This window comes from Malus domestica, chromosome 16 (genome assembly GCF_042453785.1).
Source record: "Malus domestica chromosome 16, GDT2T_hap1".
NCBI lineage: Eukaryota > Viridiplantae > Streptophyta > Magnoliopsida > Rosales > Rosaceae > Malus > Malus domestica.
Window position 1 is genome coordinate 39313372 of NC_091676.1, and position 5654 is coordinate 39319025.

The following is a 5654-nucleotide window of genomic DNA, read 5'->3' on the forward strand; positions in this document are numbered from 1 at the left end:
TATAAATGGTATCTTAAAGCTTCCGTACTGTGCAAATGGTTACGTCACTCTCACGTGACGGCCAGCATGCCCTCCTTCGGGACGGGGTGTGTCAGTTGGTATCAGAGCATGGTTGCAATCTTGGACATTTTGAGAAGTTCTAGTGAATTCTGTCAGAACTACACCGCCTCGTAGCAAGCCACTTAGTTAGAGGAATTTAGTCTCCCTAATATAGCGGTTTAGGGAAAACTATTATTATGGTGATTCAGTCTATTATAAAAAGGGACATTTTAAGACGGGTTATGAGTTGAATTTGAATCACCTTATGGAATGATGAACCTGAGGGAGCGAAGTAACGGTTTAACCATTTGGAAAAGATGTTTCAGATTATGCAAGTCAAAGGAAATTTCCTTCTGACAAGGGGTCGAGACGACTACCTGGTTTTGGTTATGAATTTGTATCCTGGTGGAAACAGGAGTATGATTTGTTGTCACCGGAGGAACAGTCGATTGAGAGTTGTTTAAGGACTTGTTTAAGGAAAAGTTTATCCCTCCGGCATTGATCGATGGTAGTAAACAAGAGTTTGCAAATGTGAATCAAGGAAGTTGACGACAAATGAATATTATAGAAAGTTTTCAGACTTGCCTCGTTCCATCCAGATATTGTTGTTAAGTTGGTGGAGGTGTTATGTTGTTTTAAGCTGGGTGGCAAAAAGGGAAGTGGTATTTTGGGTGACCACTATCCATTGTATTTATTACCAGGAGTATACGAGATGTTGTTGAGCCTTGAGGACTCTGAGAACATGATCAACGAGAGTAAAGAAGAATAAGAAAAGATTGGGAATTAAAATAAGACGATAAAGTTAATGATTCGTCATATCAAGGATATAGAAAGATTCAGAGCTTTGAAAGAAGTGAAGCTAGAGTTAATTCTTCCAGCTGAGGTTTTAATGTCGCTGGTCAGAGTAAAAGTGATGGATATACTGGTAATCCCAGATATTTGAGACAAGGTGTCTCGAGACAAGGTGTCTAGGATTGAATTAAATTTTGGGAAAGCTATGGATGGTAAGTTTACCATCCAAAACCATAAAACAATGTATGAAAAAACAAATAAAACCATTTTCACCAAAAACCAAACCATGAACACCAAGAACAAAACCATGAAAACAATTTCAAGATTTGTACTTTCTTGGTGATTTTTCAAACCCAAAAACAAAAGTGACCAGATCTATTCTTTCTAGCTTCAAAGTGTGTGTGTGTGATTCAAAATAAAACACAAACACTTAGCCAAAAAAAAAAAAAAAACCCCTTTGCCGTGCCCTCTTTTGGAACAAAACCCCAAATTTTCATTCATGCATCCAAAACACTTTTGCATACATATCTTTTCAACTATTGATTCATATTTTTCAACATTTGAAAAACAAAAGATAAACATACTTTGAATGAAGCAATAACATGTCATACATAAAATTAAAACCCATATGCATAAAATCCAAAAGGACACATCAAACATAAACCTTTGGCTCTGATACCACTTGAAGGGAAATTGTGAGATTTCATGAGGGATTTCTAGTGACTAGCATGCATATATAATTCAAAATTTATATACAAAAGCAACGGAAGCATGTTATCAAATAATATCAAAGCTATAGTCATGCAAATCCCCTTGAAGATGCATAGGTTTATGTAAGATGCATCAAAACAATTTATTGAAGAACAAAGTGTAGGAGTAGTTTTATACCTCTTGATCTAGACTTTAGACCAAGGATGGACCACCTCCAAGCCCTTTGTTGTTGGAACTCCTTGAGCCTAGCCTCCCTCCTTGCCTCCTCCACTTTGTTAGAATGAGTGCTCCTTGGTTCTCCTTAAGTCTCCAAAGTTGAAGACCTCTAAAGATCCTCACCCACTAGTGTAGTGGGAAGGATGAAGGAATAACCAAAAGGGTGAGAAGATGATTAGCTAAACCCCCTTTTGGTGGCCGGCCCTTTGAGTGTTGAGAGAGATATTTTCTTTTTCTCTTTTGTTGTTTAAACACTTCAAAAAAAAACCCTTTTGAAACTTTGTGCTATAAAGTTCCTTTTATAACCAAAAAGAAACAAGTCAACATTTGACTCTCTCTCTCCCTCCTTTGGCCGGCCCCTTTAGTGTTGTTTGGGCTTTGGGCTTTTATTATTTCAAGTCATCCTATGCTTGAATAAAAGCCCAATGGGTTTAGGCCCAATGGGCCCAATCAAACCCGAACTTTTCTTTAAGCCCAAAACGATCTTTTATCGCTTTTATGATTTCTTTAGACATTCTAATTAATCACAACACTTAATTAATCCAATTAATTATTTCCATCATCCATTAGTTACTCACTACAAGAGTGTATTGGTGAACAATCGTTTTAGGTTCTAATTAGCAAGGCAGTGAGGTGATTGGCACCAATCCAATTGATTATTTTTAATCCAATCACTTAGTGAATTAAAACTTACTTTTAATTTACCTTCTTCTTTGACGACTACATTTAATCATCTCGAAGAACTCACAAGCCATGAGTGACATCTAACCATATATCATGGCTACCCAAGCTAATGAAGAATTTGTTCGGAGAACCTATTCAGTTGGAATTACAATGTAATTCGATCATTCTCTAAAACAATACTCTCAATCACATTACTAGGGTATGGATATTTTATGTCAAACCCTTAATGTGATTATTCCTTCTTATATGATTCATTTGAGTCGTATAGGAACGCTTTCCTTTATTACGCTCGATACTTCAGCCGAAGATTCCCGAATCATATCTTAGAGTATTCATCCTCTCTTAACGAGGATTAGAGATCCCTTGTTGCGCATTCACTTGCCTCCATGACTAAGTGGCTTAACCCCGACTATGCCGTGGACACTCGCGGATGGAGTGACTTTGACATAATCAAAGATCAAGTACCTAACCACAAGACAACTATGATGCCTCAGGTCAAAGGACTACTTACATTATTCCAACCATTAGAGTTACTTGCTTGACATGTGAGTAGACCTCCATGCAAGTACTCTCGTTCGATTGTGTTCAGTGAACTCATTCCCTTAATGAGCACCTACATACCTGTCTTAGTGTCACTACACAAATGGGACGAGACTTTCCATCCTTCCAATTGAAGGGGACATAGTATGTACTGGTCTTTGCATTGTCAGTATCCCTCTGACAATCATATAACCAGGAACCTTTTTGGACATGATGGTTATGTGAAGAAGGTCTCTGTAGTCTAACATCATTAGATTACTTCTTCCATTGATCCATTGTCCATGGATTCACTATTTAGGACTTATATCATTTATTGAGATAGTCCTAATTAGTATCTTTGCCTTTTGATGTATAAGAGTCATCTATACACCCATTCATTGTCCTAAAAGGTTTCTTCCAAAGATTGACTTTCAGGGCATATTTCCAACACTAGGTGCAAGAGGGGTGTCATTCTGTGTGCTGTGGCTTCCTTATAGAATGGGAATAAGTGTTGTTCCCACAGACGGCGCCAAATGTTGATGCACAAAATCAGTGAGGACTTTGGTACAACAGAAAGTGTTAAGTTTGTGACCTTCGCTAGATTGCTCCGGTCACTAGTATGGATCAGTATGTAAATGGATAAAGATAGGGAAGCAAACACAAGATGTACGTGGTTCACCCAGATTGGCTACGTCCACGGAGTAGAGGATTTCTCATTAATTGTGAAGGGTTTACACAAGTACATAGGTTCAAGCTCTCCTTTAGTGAGTACAAGTGAATGATTTAGTACAAATGACATTAGGAAATATTGTGAGAGAATGATCTCTATTTATAGAAGATAGTTTCTAGTTTCATTCTGACATTGACACGTGTCGTGTTGTGATTGGCTTCTAATGTTGACACGTGTCGTGCTATGATTGGCTTCTGATATCGACACGTGTCGCTTTGTGATTGGCCTCCTGGTTGGAGGGAAACTCTTCTGGGTCCTTGACGGTATAACGTTGACCGGTGCCCAGTAGTTTCAGGATTGGTCAAGTATGGTACAAACACAACCAAGCACAACATCTTTCTCATGCTAAACCAATGAACTTTTAGCTTTCATGCCACGCTTCATCCAATTAAGTTACAATTTATGTAATTATTCAATCATGGTTAAATCAGAGTCATTGATTCATTTGGAATGCGTCCCAAGACGTGCTAATTCTTTTGAAGTATTTCGGGACTTAGTGCCGGAAATGAACCATGGGAGCGTAAAGTTCGTCCGAGACCTAAATCCAAATCAATCAAAAGGTCCCTAACATAAATATCCAACTCAATCAAAAGGTCCCTAACATAAATATCCAACTCAATCAAAAGGTCCCAACACCTACATACCTCGGTGTGAGGCTTTATTATAAAAAAAAACTTTGAGGTCATTGGTAGTAGAAATATAATTATATGTATTATATGTTTTTTTTTTCTTTTCAGTTTTATAATGTGAGACAATTTTACATTCTCCGACACTTTACATATTTTTCTTGTTGAGAATGTAATCTCATGTAAAAAAACAAAGGATTCTTGCATAGGTTTTATAAAGGGTTGGAACACTCCTATTACCAATTAATTTTAGGATAGACACTTTACTTTCTTCATATCCCATGTGTGGTCGTTGGCTTCACTTTATTTTTTTAATTTTTTTAACAAACGATATTATCTACAATAAGAGAGAGGGGGTAGGCTTAGCCTCACAATGTGCTAACAATAATGTGATTCAAATTCGTCATTGGCGAGAATCGAACCTAAGACCTCTCACTTACTACATGTAAAGAATAATACTACTAGACCATAGTACTAAGCGACATTTATATTTTTTTTTAATTAACCACATGAAATATAAACACTTGTGAGGTCCTAGGCTTCATTTGAATGCCCTCTTGCTTCTAATTTTGATTAATTTGGTTGTGCTTTTAGTAGGGGAAAATTGGATGATAAAGTTAATATATTACATTGAAAATTTTTTCGTAGTAGAGTTTAGAATTGTAAATTTATTTTCTTAATTAGAAGTTTAGGGACTGAGAAACTTTGTTTAACACCAGCAAAAACAGGTAATCGGTTCTGGCTATTACAAGTAGTCATGTAATTAGTTTAAGGAAAAAAGAAAAATGGGGTGAGAGAGGCTCGAACTCTCGACCTCAGGATGACTCAGAAGCTATGAGACCTACGCGCTAGCCAACTGCGCCACCACCCCGCATGTTTCCTGAAGCGTTTCTAATGCTTATTGGTTACGGAGATTTATTTATTCTTCTTTTGATTCAATCGCAGAAGTATCTTGATTCATTCTTCATTTTTTACCACTACAGCCGACCCGTTCTAGTAATCTGATTACTTAATATGTGTGAGAAATTGAGTTTTATTGAATGTGCTAAACTAACTGAATTACAAAGTCTTGTGTAAACATTTTTTTTGGGAGCGAAAAAAAAAAAATTATCCTTCACGTTTGAGTATAATTTCAATCTCATAAATCATCTTTAAAAAATTCAATCTCAGACACTTGTTATTATTTCATTTCAATTTCATACAACCATTAGAAAATCTGTTAAATTGGCAGTTAAGTGATGACGTGGTAACAATAAATTTCACATTTATGCTGACGTTGTTGTCCAACTAGAGCCGCGTTGCCAAACAACTAATAAATAACGAATATTTTGGATGCC

The 5654-nt window shown here is 36.7% G+C and overlaps 1 non-coding gene across 1 annotated transcript; it reads right to left on the bottom strand.

Annotated features, from left to right (window-relative positions):
- Nucleotides 1-5103: 5103 nt before the first annotated feature.
- Nucleotides 5104-5188, bottom strand: TRNAM-CAU (transfer RNA methionine (anticodon CAU)). Its single transcript is given in 2 exon segments — nucleotides 5104-5139; nucleotides 5151-5188. It is a non-coding gene; the product is annotated as a tRNA-Met (tRNA).
- Nucleotides 5189-5654: the final 466 nt, after the last annotated feature.